Here is a 14,248-nt window from a genome sequence, read left to right on the forward strand (position 1 = left end):
TGTTTTTGATTTGGCTTTGGGAAGGATAAGGTGCTTTAAAAAAACAAAACAAAGCAAAACAAAAAAACTCCTGAACGTGTGGGTGGTGAATGTACCTGTATGTTGTTGACTTATTTTGATCCATTTGAGGGGCAAAACGTTACAATCGGTTCTCAGTATGATGCAATACGGCTCTCCACTTCTGCAAACTGCAACTGTAATAAACAACTTTTTTGGGCGAAATTAATACATCTCCGATAGTTTTCTTTGCATTTTCTTTGTCAAAAATGGCTTTGGGTTCCAGCTACACCTAGGCATTGACTGGATGACTTTGCATATATGTTGACAGTGAGGTGTCTAAATGAACTAATCGGAGGCTGGGGTCGTGCTACCTGCTCAAATTGAAGTAGCGCTCGTATCCCATTGACACGGGGGGTCATAGTCGCGGAAATCCCCAAAGCCATCCAGCTGCCACTGTCAGAGAATCTGAATTTTTCTGCTCCCTAACTATTTAATTGTCAATGATTTGCTTAAGTGGAGTTGACTTTTATCTGCGGTGTGCTGTGGGGCTGCCATTGGCAATCCAGCATCCACCCCCTTCCTCAGTGCTCCTTTGCCTGGTGTCACATGCAGCACATTTCCATTGGCAGCTGAGCGAGGCCTAATCAATGGGCCGGGTCAGGGATGGCCCGCGGCGCTGCTGTGGGTGGGCTATTGATCCGACAAACATGCTTCCACAGGTCGCATTGACCAACTTTGCAGTGGCGGCCTTGTAAGCCGACATAGGCCAAAAGGAGGGGAGACGACAAATTATTCTTGATACTTAAACTGCTGACGAAACACTCATAAAACTATTTTTTCGATTGACTAAAAGCTAATGCACTGCGCCGCCTTTATTTACGATGGCTCGGGGTCGTCGTTGGCATTGATATTTCAAACAAAGAGCATTTAGAAACGCCGAGCGCACATTGCAATCACATAAACTCAATCCGAGTCTCGTCTTTCTTTGTCGCTCTTTCCGACCTGTGGCCGATGAGCACAAAGTCAAGTTATTTTTGAGGCAATTTTAAACGCAGCTCCCTGAGCTCCTTATCAGCGACGCAATAAGAACTCTTGGGAACAATTAAACGGGGGTTTTAACTTGAGTAACAACCACAGAGGTAAAAATAATCACGCACTGTTTCCAAATGGAAGTGACTTCAAAAGAGCGATTCACTTATCACAAAGTGTGTGCCTCTCCCCCCTGTATTCCCCCACTAAATCTGTGGCTGAGGAACTATTGGAACACATGACAAGCATATTTACCCTGCTTCACAAAGCAGGCCCAATGTGGAATTCAAAGCCGTTTAAAAAAAATAAAAATAAATAAAAAATCCTCTCCCGGAATTGACAGCGGAATAAATACGTATTGTCTCTGAGACTTTGTTGTCATGTGCGACAGATCCTGTGCAGAGCAGGCAATTATGTATGCTATTACAGGAATATGTCTTGCTCTGCTTACGAGAAAATTAAGTTTCACCGGAAATATTTGTCATTTCTCCTTTTCAAACTCGGCGGTGGTATGATGGGAGAAATTAAATACAAAGTATAATCATAAGAATCCGTCTTCCCGTAGTTGTTCACCAATGAATAGATGTTCATTTTGTAGTTTTAGCAACAGCTGATGAGCTCTGAGGTTTTTGGGGTGTTTTTGTTTTAGTTTTTTTTTACAGAAATGTCACGCGTTACAGACCCGGATTGAAATGTGTACTCAACTAACATTTTGTTTCTCATTGCAGGTCATGCCTTCATCCTGATGTGCTCTTCTCGGACCCGGACTCCATAAAATACCAGTATAGGTTTGGAAAACCCTGGAGATAGCTGCAATTCTAGGAGTACATGGCCAAAATGTTTTCAGGTGCCCAGGCATCGAATAAATAGCTTTACATTCGAGTGAATTACTTTGACAACACAACAAAGATCAACAAAGTGAGGACAGAGGCAATAGCTGCAGGCCATCCAGCGTTGGTCACCGTTGTTTGGACGAGCCCACTGTGACCAGAAGGACCTGACCTTTCTGCTTGCTGGCTTCAAACAGTCACTTGAAAAGACGGCGCTGCCAGAGAGGAGTCGGTGTGGGAGGAAGCGAGACCAAAAACCCCGTCAGGTAAGGCGATGGCCCATCCGCTTTCCCTGCTGTCCAAAGTCTGAGCCCTTTGCCGTCTGCTGGGCTTTGAAAGCATTTATCCCCGCTTACTGTCTTCCTCATTGCTAGCTCCCCTTCTGTGTTCACATACACACAACTGGCTGATAAATGTCCAGCTTTCATGTACCGCTCACTTGTTTGTTCCTTTTGTTACCAGACTTTTCAATATGTGCACATTGTTTGCCTAATAGCTCACCTCTCTGAGGTCTGTACTGGACCCTTGCAGTTTCTGCCTATCAAAAGCCAAGTTGGTCGCGGGAGTAGATGCACTTCCAGATCTTGTCAGTGTCACGCTGTCGGAACATTGAAATACAGATCATAGATTCACAGCACCTGCACAAACTAATGAGATCCAGTCCGAAAGACGTATCGAAAATTCTGCCATCACAAATGTAAACATTGGGTGTGATGACTGGCACTGACTGCCACTGTCAGGTGGAATTATTTAACAGTGTGTTTCTCAATGCGAATGTGCTTAACAGTGGCATTGCACAGTGTCTTTTTTACCTTTAGTGGATGTAAAAAGTCTACACACCCCTGTTTAAATGCCAGGTTATTGTGATAAAAAAAAAAAAAAAAGACAAATCACTTCAAAATCTTTTCCATCATTAATGTGACACATAATGGTAGAAATCGAATGAAATCCCCAAATCATATAGCGCAAAGGTCTGAAATGAGTATTTTAATTCCGGGTGACCAGCTAAATTCTTTTAACTCGGTTTTACAATTCGACTTTTATTAGCATCCTATTTCCAAATAATTTTATAGGTTGGTAGCACATGTTAACTTTTGTGCCTAAAATACTGTAGGTAATCTGAACTATAGTACTGTATATTGAATACTTTCCAAAATGAACTTATGATTGTTGTTTGGCAGTGACATGACTTGATTTATCTCTTTAATATGAGTTAAAGCTTCGTTCTTTTGTGCTCTGAGTCGCTCAAAGTCATTGGACAAAATTTGGCGAACTGGAATGAGCTGAGGTATTGAGTAAAGAGGCTTCTGTTTTTTGCTGTGCGTTTATAGATGAGACATTTTGATGAGGTGAGACATTATAGATGCTTGAAATCTTGGTGGAGCTAATTAACATACTTGTCTTGGGTATTTATTTTGTCTCAGTTGGGGTGAGCAGTGTCACAACTGGACAGTGGTTAGACAGCAGGAGTTTGGACGCTCCTGTGTGAGTGTGTTGTGTGTGCGTGCATGTGTGTGTGTTTATGGGGGGACGGGGGGTTGTGTCTCCCCTCCCTGGCCTGTGTGCTGATGGAGCCACGCTCTGCGCCCAGGGCTTCGACACTTGCTTATTTTTCATGAGGGATGCATGCTGTTCTCCTGCATGAGGGTTTGCTCCCTTTGTGGCGCCCCTCCCCTTTTGAGAGGAAAAGACATGCATGACTTTGTCAGTGAAAGAGTATATATAATTTGACATCATGGCCGATGCCATGCATTTACAATTCTAAACAGACCACGGTGAAGCTAGTTTCCTGTGGCCCAACCCTCCATCGTTCTTCACAAGCACATGTATTTGTGCATATCTACTGTATATGCATACAATACTAAGAATACTTACTGTACATTTGAGAAAAACACACAGAAAAGTCACGCACAGACAGAACGTGTTATTATTCTTCTTTCATGCTTCTTAAAATGTACACATACACGGCAAAGTGACAGCTTCACGAGAAGACTCATTATCATGTATTAACCAAATATTTTGTCGACTTTAGTAAAAAGAATATCAAGTACAATCCGACATAGCTTTTAAAAAAATATATCATACGACGTAGCTATAAAATTGCCCAGTTCATGATCATCGGGCTTGGCAGTTTTACAATATCAATATACATCGCAATAGACGCCTGATCAATATCAATAAAAATTGCGCTCAATATATATCCATTAAAAATAAATAAATCTGGACGCACACCCCAGGACCGGTATTCTGTGTGGTGTAGGTTGGGGCTACAGGATGATGTTAGATTTGTGCCGCCATTACAAGCACCTAAGAGGAAAAAATTGGGACACAAAAGCATGATTTGAGTGAACAACAACCGTTTTTGACCAGCGAAGACGACGTGCCAAACCTTCAAAGAACTGCACGTGTGAGCGTGTGTGTGTATGGGGCAGACATATGCTGAATGGAAGTGTGGCTTAACTGCATCTTTTTTAGCATAAAGGACCAGTCGCCTCAGTGCAACTCTTGCAATAAGATTACATTGCGCATACAAACACCTTCGAATGGCTATATGACGTAGAAGTGAAAATCTTGTTCGCTCCACTGTTAACCAGCTCCTACTGTCTCAGCATCACACTTGTCACACAAGTCAAGCAAAAAATGTCCTAGGACATAAGGAGCCAGTCAAAAAGATGAAGTAGTCCTAATACAAATGGTCAACTGTAATCTATGCACTACAAGAGAGCATTAGGTTGCTACGCTTACATTTTATGAACAACAAATGAGGTATAACGTGATATGTATAACGTTACAACTTTGGGGATAGCGTCTTCCCCACATAAGCGCGCTGCTGAGGAGCACGGAAGTTAGAACATCTATAATTGTTTTTAAGTCCTATACTTTGCTACTATGCTAATAAGAAACATGCTGTGAATCCTTTTTCTTCCACATCCGTCATCCCTGCAAAGCACGTTATGTTCAGAAAGGCGTTTATTTAATCTTTATATGACCCTGTTTATTTTGACTTTCATAGTTACACAAACAGTATACTTCTTTACATTATATTGAATGATCCAAAATCAATAAAAAGTAACATGCTCTGTCTTATGTGGCGAGTCACAATGACATTTAAAGAAACAGTACCACCATTTTATTCCGGATAACTAGAGAGAGACTTGACAATTTAGAAATGAAATGTTATTACGGATATAATGCAAAAAAATAATCAAAATACTTTTGTGTGCTTTACAATCCTGTCCAATGTTTCCATAACATTTCCAAATGATTACCTCATTCAAATCAAATCAGAAACAGCTGTATATTTAGACAGAGTTTGCATACTAGTTGTTTCAACACAAAAAAGATAGTCTTCAGATTCTTAAGTGTCATGTGTTTTGTGTGATCTTATGCCTGTGGTTTTATCCTCTGAGCTGTGATGGAGAATATCACACTGTCATTTGACCAGGGAGTGTGTGTGTGTGTGTGTGTGACCTTTTCAGAATCCAAAGACAATTTTTCATGTTGATATCTTTTTGCCCGTACGAGCATCAAAACAATGTGGCGGCTCGGCTTGTAGAGACTGTGCTGGTTGCCGCGTAAACGTCGCAAATTATTCAGCACGCATTACATCTGACGGAATTAAAAGTGCTCGTGCGCTACCCCGAATGTCTGTCCGTCACACGTTTGTGAATGCGTGTTGACACTGTGAAGCCGAGCAGAAAGAAACCTACGTGTGGCAGGCTTGCTACCACCGAGCTATGTTTTGATAACCCCAAAACACTTGTGCCTCCTGTTCGACACAACCAAACACAATGTACGGGCTACTTGAATTTCCACCACAGGAACTGGGTCAGTTGATGGCTAGAGAACAGCATTTTCTTTTTAGCTGGGATGCGGAGGTAGCTTCTGAGTGCTGACGTCCCATGCTTCCATGAAGCTGTTTGAACTTCGATTGGTTGTGTGTGTGTGTGTGTGTGTGTGTGTGTGTGTGTGTGTGTGTGTGTGTGTGTGTGTGTGTGTGTGTGTGTGTGTGTTTTTCAACAACAGTTGAGCGGAAACAGAATGTGCTATAGTTCTACTTTTACCTTCGTAAACATTTAAACACTTACCCGCCATTGTTTATATTTTACGGCATGTACAGTAAATGCATAGCATGCTCCATATCGTTGCTGTTGGAAACGTCCAAATATGTCGAATAGAAGCAACTGGACTGTACTCGTTTGTTGAATTTGTTGTGTTTTGTCTCGTTTTCCAAAAATGCTTGCAAATGACTCAACTAATTTTGCTATAAGGCTACTGATATCCAGTTCTGAGATGTCCACACTGGTGCTGTGCAATTCTATAAACATCAACATGATACGAGCATTGTTATCCAGTGTCCTCAAGTTTTTAAGAGTCATTGAGTGTTTGTGTGTGTGCGCATGTGCGGGTGCGTCGTGCAAAAGTAAACACCTTCTCTATTAACTCCTTTAACGAGCTAGCACCTAAAAATGGAACAGCTCCACTAATCACAAGGTTTTATGGGTCCTTGGAAATGTAGGGGGGCTATAAGGGGGGGCCTCCTGACTGAAGGCAAACCACTTGAAGGACAGCGGCTCCCAGTGACCCTGTCCACCAAGCGCTGTTTGGGTGGGCTCACCTGCCTGCACACAAGACAAGAAACTTGTTCGAGCGATAACTGTCTGTCTAGCTATCTAGCCAACTCGCTTGCATGCTATCTATCTATCGATCGATCTATCTATCTATCCATCTACATGTCTGCCTGACCTTCTTAATTCGCAGAGTGGCGGGTGTGTCACTACATTTTGCCAGGCCGTAATTTGCCATTGGATGGCACACCTGTCCGTCATTGTCAGTCACCAAAACTGTCAATGGATTGATGATGACAGGTTATTTATTTATTTATTATTTTGTTTATTCGTTTTTGCAGTTCATCATTATTTTAACCTTGCTTCCATCATCACCAAAGGACAGTTCATCACCACTATTTTACATCGGTCAGATCTTCTTCTTCTTCTTGGGCGGCGGCTCGGCCGTGACAGCCAGTCGGCATCAAGATCGTAATACAACGTTACATGCATTCGCAGCCCCAAGCGGTGTATGTACTGCGGAAAAGAACCACACCTTGTACTGATGTCCAATATCATTTTATTACTCGTCTATTATGGAACAAAGCAAAAACAAAAATATTGCATAGTATTTACAATCAATAGTTACAATCATCTCTTCGACTCAAACATTCATTTAAAAAAAACACACTGTGTGTGCGTGCCTTGTAAATCAGTCATAGATAAATCGAAAATTAATAAAAGTCCATGACGTGATATTACCTTCTCACCTTGGACTCTGATGCCAATAATCATATGTGGCCTAAACTGGGCATAATTGTTCGCAAAATATTCTTGACAAAGAATTTCACCAACATACACATACAGTATATTAAATATTATCCTCAGAAATTGTAGATTTATATCATGGCAACCCATCAAAAGTAAGACAACTGCCAGCTATAATGAAACAAACAGCCAAATAAAATTTAAAACACACACACACACACAAACACACACACACACACAGCGTGGTGATTTGTGAAAGCAGACTGACGAGCAATGTTCAAACTTTTTTCCTGTCGGACGACGAGCTCAGCTAGAAGCAACCCGGTGTATTCATCCCCGCGAACAAACACACACGAGTCATGCAGTGCGTGTTTCTGTCAGTCATCTGCGAAATGGGAGTCCAGATCTATCAGTGACGAACTGTGAAGGTCTCTCGGAAATGACCCGGTTAGTTATGATTACATTGCCGGACGCTGCTTAGTATGTCCGTTTTTCTAAGTTTCCTATCATTTGCTAGCAAAATGGGTGTTTCTGTCAGTGCAGACGGAATTTCCACCTCTTTTAAATAGGCTTTCGTTCAACCATTTTAAATCGACATTTTCTTAATTATACATTAAAAACGACTTATTTCAACCATTTTCATCCCAACCATCCATCATTTATCCGAACCGCTTCTTCTCATGAGGGTTGTTGCCTGGAGCCTATCCCAGCAATCTTTGAGCAGTAGGCAGGGTACACCCTGAACTGTTTGCCAGCCAATCGCAGGGCACACACAGACAAACAACCATTCACGTTCACAATTACACCTAAGGACATTTTAGAATGTTCCAATGTACCATGCATGTTTTTGGAACATGCCGGCGCACGGAATCAAAACCTGGGCCTCTTCACTGTGAGGTGGACGTGCTAACCAGTGGATTACTGAGTCATTTTAACCCCAAAATGTATTAATTGTACAAAACTCAGTGGATAAATTTCGTAAAGTGACATTTCAATCTTATTCAAGATAACGTTTCTTTAAAATTTTACCCAAGACACATCATGGTGAGATCATATCGAGCCTCTCCAAGCTGAGATGCAAAATGTGGATTTGACCCCTGGCAATAATCCTTGTTCTGTATTTGTCTCATGCATCTTTTCCACATGTCATCTTTCATCTCATCATGTTTTTTTTTTTTTTTTTTTTTTTTTTTGGTGGTGGGGGTAGGGGTGAGGCTTCTTGACATGAAGGAAAATGACTTGCTTTAAGTTTGTATATTCAAGAGCAAAGAGGCATTTTAATGGCTTTGGCATTGTGGCGCAGTGATTATCCTCTCTTCTGTTTGGGTCGACTTACCAGCAGCTCGTGTTGTTCCTGCCTAGAGGGCTCATATGGCTCTGATTTGGAATCTCTCCTTTTCAGTGAACCTCTCCCAAGCACATATCAACTACAGGAGTCAAGTCCGTGTCTCGACCAGATCTGCGTCTTGCAGGGCTTCTTCACCTTCACGTATCAGACACTGTTAAAATGATTATTTCATTTCATTTCAAATGACTTATAGTTCAATATTCATATGTAATTAATTTAAAAGTCGAATGATTTTTCGTTTTTTCCCCGTCCATATTATGTGACATTTTTTGTTTTAATAAGTGTGTGCGCACCAAAAACTGAAATCTGACAGTTCCCAGTTGGGAAAAAAAAAACATCAAAGGCCGTCGATATAAGGTACAACCACGGAGAAAAACAAACAAAAACAAAACATTGTTCCAAGATTTTTCTGACGGTTTTCTCACAATGTTCTGACATGGAAGCAGTGGGGACGTGTGATGACGTTGAATATACTGTAGGTTTACGCGCGCGCGCACACACACACTAACACGCTCACACAACATGCGTACTCACGCACGCGCGCGCGCACGCACACTTCGTGTTTTGTGTATGTTATTTCATGGAACAATAAAAAAATACAATCGAAATGATTAAAATAGGGGTTCTTATTTAAAATCAGCACACATTTAACGCCCCCCCCCCCCCCCCGCGCGCACACGCACGCGCGCGTGCAAACGCGTATGAAGCTGGCCGAATGACTGTATTTTTTTGGGGGGGGCTTTGCTTAATTTCGTTTTTATTTTCGGCTTATATAAATGTTATATATATATATATATATATAAATATAAAATAAATAATTACGGCAATCGGCGCATCATCACTTCGCTGTAAATTATGCTTTTTTGTATGAAAATATTTACATATATTATTTAATGTGACTTTCGGAAGGATTAAGTCTGAGAGAAAAAAAAACATATATTATGTTAGTCCGACGCTCAAAATGATATTGAATTATGCATGCGGTCATTAATAGGGTGGCGGGACAAATAGATGTGAGAGATTAATTGATATGGCCCCTTGTTTCTTATGTAAATGAGACAGACTGACCAGACGGTCACTTGTTTTTTTTTTTTTTTTTTTTTTTTTTTAACTCTTAACATCACAACAGCAGGACACGCATCCTCATTTCTCACCTCAAGCTACACTCGTGTGTACATGTCATGCATCAAAATCGTTTTTATGCTGGAAACATTTCAAGGTCTCATTTCGGTGGAGTGGTCGGGGTGGGGGCGGTGAAAAAAGTGATAACCCGTCATTTCGATATTCATAGATTATCCACATTAGCATTCACGATAAAAAAAATGTCAATCGAGAATGAATAGCTTTCTTTTTCCTTACAATAATGGAAAATCGAACGAGCATTACATGCATCGTGAAATGATGTAAATTATAACATGCAAAACATGGGGCTCCAAAAGGCATATTTAAAATATGGCTGGACAAAGCATCAGGATACCCCCCCCCCCCCATTCACGTCCCTCTCCAGATTTCCACAATCGCGTAATAATACCGAATGCATCCTCGCCTAACAGGAATAAATAAGTCGTTTTAAAGAAATGCTTAACACATCCTTTCCTCAAAATTACTTGGAAACAAGAAGTGATGACGATTGCAAAGCCTGCATTATTTGAAAAAGACACTGCTGTATTCAATTCTGGCATATTGTACCAACCGCGAGAAAACAAAAGACAGGAAAAGAACAAAAGAGCAGGTATTGGTTGCACTTTTAAAAAAATGTATCTATTAATAAATCCCACCCACCCATCAAAAGGCTAAAGAAACACATTTTCTTAAGGTTAATTTGCTCAGAATCGTTAAAAAGTTACATTTGCATTTTACCCAACAGACTGCAAATTATTTTCCAATTATTTCAAATTGCTTTTGCAAATTTATCTCCTCACAAAATGTCAATTACAAAGTTCTTCCGTTAATTGGTGACAAATGGAGCGCTGCGATCATTTCTTTTCGCCGCATACGTCATTCATGCACGCTTTCTCCACCCCACGTTGTTGTGGTTGTTGTGTCGTGTTGTGTTGTCCATAAACCACCAGTCCGACTCGCTCCTCTGCGAGACCCAAGTGCGCAGGCTAGTCTCCCGTGGAGCTGTGCAGTCATGGTGCACGGTCCCTGTGGTCCGGCTGAACATAAGAGGGCGCTCCCATTGCACCTGGCCCGGCTGCCCAAGTGCAATTGGAGAAAGCACGACCCCTCACATGGGCCAGCGTGGTCATGGTGCACGCACTCAAACACTACTTTTTCGTCCACAAACAAATAAAACACGGAGTAAACATTGCGCAGTGTATCCAATAACACATTCGTATAAAATCACAACGATTTACAAATAATATTTCAATGTCATAATGAATTAAGATACGATTGCGTCACCTGGCAGATTGAATTCTCTCAACATGCATTTCTAAAAGCACCATTCAGGCTGTATTTTAATCAAGTTCATGCATCAAATGGAAAACTTACATTTGGAATATATTTAAAAGATATAGTTTGGTGTTTCATTTTAAGACCATCCAATTGTATGTTTCTATTTTGAAACTGATTTAAATGAATAGATTCATCTGACAAATGTACGTCGATTTGATCCGTTTTTCATGTCCACCCATAAAATGATTATACATAATCACGTCCCACGTCAATATTACTTACAGCCTATACGAGGGGGAGAAAAAAATAAATAAATCACCGCATCATCCCGGAAAGAAAGTTCTGGCTGTCTCGATAGAATCTTTGATCCCTAAATACTCACCCCTGATCATTTCCTCTGTTTCCCTTTGTGCTTTGTTCGGGGTTCGACTTGTGCACCCGCCTGTCAGACGCACGCACACGTATAATGAAAAATAATAATAATAATTTAAATCTGATGCTGATAAACTTTCTACAAATGTTTGTGTATTTAAAAAAATGCATGTACATATTTGTGCACTTGAAACCACTCTTTGTGCTTTCGTCACATCCACGAAGCGTCCTTTGGCCACAGGTTGTGTTCAATGTGCAATGCCACTGGTGGATGTGCCGCCTATTGAAGCTGGCACGTGGACGCTTACCCTTCCCACAGAGAGGCGCAATTGAATGATGCTCACACAAAAGCACTCCCCCACCCACTTTTTTTTAAACCCCCCTTTTCAGGGAGGCCCTAAAAGCATGAAGGGTCCCGGCCCCCTAGACGTCCCCCCCCTCTCTACCTGATGATGATGGACTAATGTCACTCGGGCCTTTTTGCATACACTCTGGTAAACTCTGTTTTTGGCACTACCGGGCTTTGCAGGACTGCCTCCATACGAGCCTCAAATTACGAACGGCCTCTTTTATTATTATCTCCAAGCCCCTCGCACGCTATTTTCAACATTTTTTTATTACAATCTTCTCGAGAGAGCAGACATGTCGCAAATCCTCCAGATTCCTGCACTGTGTCAGAATCACGCACTCGTGTGTGCACATGCGCGTCTACGTGTGTTTTCCTCCTAAAAAAAAAAAGAAACCCAGGTAACATTACATGCTTCAACTTGTGGATGGCAAGTGTGCCGGAAATGCCAGGATGCAACGCAACATATACTTTAGCAGTAAGGGCGAGTGCGTGAAAGATTACATCGAACGCTTTCAAGTCGATAAGCATATAAAGTAAATATAAGATCGAGTCCTGCGCTGCTTTACACTTGTTATATTTAAAACAATTATTTCGCTGTCATGTAAGTCATGTTTAGACTAACCCTAGGCGTTCTATATCTATGATCTGATCTGTGCTGGAATGCATTACAGCGATGAATATCCAATCCACATTGTTTCCGTAAACATGGCACCTTCTGTGATCACTTCAAGCTGCCTCCTATACAGAGCAAAGTATCAAGCACAGCATCATCACAACGCATTCGGTATGTGTTTGTGCAATATAGACACAGAGGACAGTAGGTATAAATATTAAATGGTTTATTATACAAGAGAGAGGAGGGGGGGTATACGGTATATAATACTTATACAAGCGAGTTTTGGACATTTCCACAAGGCAAGCTTAGCGTCATGAAATTAAGGGAAGAGCCATGCATCTCACTCTCGATCACTTCTCTGGTTATTTCGTAAAAAAAAAATGTATTGACCGTATCATTCACATTAGGTGACACGACGGCATGCTTTGTTTTGTTTTCCGCAGTATATCAGATCCATCTCTTCCATGTGTCTGACACTTGCCCCAAATAGTTAGGTACCCTCCACGCCCATTGAAATGATCTTTTTTTAACAAGCGAAATGTCACTGCATTTACACACAACAAAAATAAACCAAAGTGCATTAGTACCCCCAAAATAAAAATAAAATAAAAAATAAAAAACGCATCCTCTCATGACTCTCCATTTCACTCTAAAATATTTGAAAGTGTTTGCCCCTGGTTCAGTGACGTAATGTATTTTAAATGACCGTTGGACACATATTTGTCGTGTCTCTATATGTAGCGAAACATAAATGCATTCACTTTTGTCAAAGAGTATGTTGGTATTTATTATGCAAGTGGGTCCTATAGAACATTACATTATTGTTACTTTAAAATATGTTCATATCGAGTAACATTCCCATAGACCGAGTCGTCTGATTTAAACATGGCTAACCGTGTTTTCCTACGAGTACACCATTGAGTGATAATTTAACATCGATCGTGTATTTATTTATTCACATCAAAGCTTTTTTTCCATTGCAGATTCAATTTCGGATCCACGCGCAAAATGACTCTTGTTGGATGTGTTCTGTGACAGCGTATGCAATTGATAGTTTCTTCATAAAAAAAGAATTAAAAATCATAACATATGTATTGAATTTAAACCCCCAATACTCTTTCCCGACCATTTTTTTTACTTTTCAAGTTGTTCGACAGTCCACTGACAAATACCGCATCCGCGAACGCATGCAGGGAAGAGAAGCAAAAGAAACACAACACCATCCTAAAACCTACATCGCATTTAAATGCGCGAAGCATTTAAATATATGTTACAAGTGTTTTGAAAAGACGAGAAAAAAGTGTGTCGGGGGACGACAGCGAGCCGAGTGGGAAGCGAAGCCTCGCTCGCAGCGTGGAGCTCGGCGGCCAGCCAGCGTTCACTTTCACTAATCAAACTCTTACTTCCCGCCTCTCTTAATTCCATATTTTCTATTCCTGATCATTACTTTCCTCTTTTTCTCGCCCTTCCTTGTATCTATCCATCCTCCCTCCCTCCTCTTCCTCCCTCCTCCTCGCCCTCCCTCCGCCGGCTCTCCTCTGCTGAATCTTATTGATCCACAAGGCGGCTAATTAGCCCTTCCCTTCGTGCCTGTGTAATGAAGCACATGCGCACTGAATTAATCACAGCCATTTTTTTCTCGCAGGAAACTAATTAGCAGGAATAAAGATCCAAAGAGTTTTTTTCTCCCCGCAATCATCAGATCTCACTTTCACCTCTTCCTCGCGCGCCTCCAACTCCGGACTCGGCTGCTTTGCATCCAAATTATTTTTGATATCGCCTTTAACAACTAATAGCTACCTACTTGCGCCCCTTTTTTTCCAGCCAAGCACTCGGCAACAACAATGATCTTTCTTTTTTTTCGCCCACCCTCGAGCGCAAATTGACCGAAAGCGGACTCTTCTCGCCTTGATGGGATCTTTAGTTCCATCGTCTCGCTACTGGATTAAAAAGCGAACATCACTAAGCGGCAAATTGTAAGTTTCAACT

General features: G+C 41.3%; 1 protein-coding gene across 4 annotated transcripts in view; it reads left to right on the top strand.

Moving 5' to 3' along the window:
* zfhx3b (zinc finger homeobox 3b) overlaps positions 1-14,248 on the top strand; it is a 266,964-nt gene that overhangs the window by 103,325 nt on the left and 149,391 nt on the right. For 3 of the 4 annotated variants that reach the window (XM_052063746.1, XM_052063744.1, XM_052063747.1), the window contains exon 4: positions 1,758-2,125. The gene's annotated coding sequence lies outside the window, so the exon portion shown is untranslated. Of the gene's footprint in view, positions 1-1,757; positions 2,126-13,607; positions 14,236-14,248 lie in introns of those variants that run through there. The other variant, XM_052063745.1, reaches the window with a different exon arrangement.

This window comes from Hippocampus zosterae, chromosome 4 (assembly GCF_025434085.1).
Source record: "Hippocampus zosterae strain Florida chromosome 4, ASM2543408v3, whole genome shotgun sequence".
In the NCBI taxonomy this organism is placed as follows: Eukaryota; Metazoa; Chordata; class Actinopteri; order Syngnathiformes; family Syngnathidae; genus Hippocampus; species Hippocampus zosterae.